Here is a 1,018-nt window from a genome sequence, read left to right as displayed (position 1 = left end):
ATATCATCTTATCAATCGTGTTTGAACGAGTACCAATATCAAGAACAAGCAAAGAATTATCATACAACATTCTTTGAATCTGTATAACGACTACTAGACACAACAGGACTTCATTGATTCTTCACATATCTAAACGTAACGAGATTAAGAAAGGAAGATTCAACGATCAAAATCTTGCAACCCTAAATGTGATCGAGAAAGAGTGATTACTTGACGAGTCAAAATCTGTCATCAAGTCACGGAGTATTGTAGTCGTCGAATCAACGAGTATCATCAAGTCACCGGGTCGTCGAGTCAACGTGTGTAATCAATTAAAAAGTGTCATCAAGTCAAGGAGTATCGCAGACATCGAGTCAACGAGTATCATCAAGTCACCGAGTATCACCGAGCCGTCGAGTCAACGTGTGTCAACGAGTTAACAAATTAACTTCAGTGAATTGTGCTGAAAATCTGTGCTTTCAGTCGTGTTTGCTCTAGGAATGTGTTTTCTCTGTGAGTGTGTTTTCTTTGTTTTGCACTTCAGCTCTTTATCAGTGTTTTTTTGTGAATATTTCATTACTTTCATATCTTATTCTTAATTTCGTCAACTCTGTGAAGTGTTTGTTCCTGAGTTCCAGAACGGTGAGTCTCGCATGTCTATTATTGAGTTATCTATCATATTGATTTGTAAAGTGATCAACCCTTATCATTCCAAGAATTATATCTCAGTTGCAAAATGGCTAGTGTAGAAAAGCGTATCGGACAATTTCACCGACTCAGAGGTGCTTTGAAAGCAAAATCAACCGTTCTAGAAAAATTTCTGAAAAAATCAATCGCGGAAATCGACCCCATTGAACTAAAGGGTAAAATAAAAGATGTAACGTTGATCTCCGAGAATTTTGAGAAAATTCAGTCTGAATTGGAAGAAATTGTCTCGGATGATGAAATTGAAAACGAATACGCACAGCGCGCGGATTTCGAAGAGAGGCTCTCTGGTCTCTCTGCTAAAGCACAAGCTACTCTCATTAAAATAGACACA

This window comes from Belonocnema kinseyi, chromosome 6, assembly GCF_010883055.1.
Source record: "Belonocnema kinseyi isolate 2016_QV_RU_SX_M_011 chromosome 6, B_treatae_v1, whole genome shotgun sequence".
Taxonomy (NCBI): domain Eukaryota; kingdom Metazoa; phylum Arthropoda; class Insecta; order Hymenoptera; family Cynipidae; genus Belonocnema; species Belonocnema kinseyi.
Note: the sequence above shows the minus strand (reverse complement) of the source record.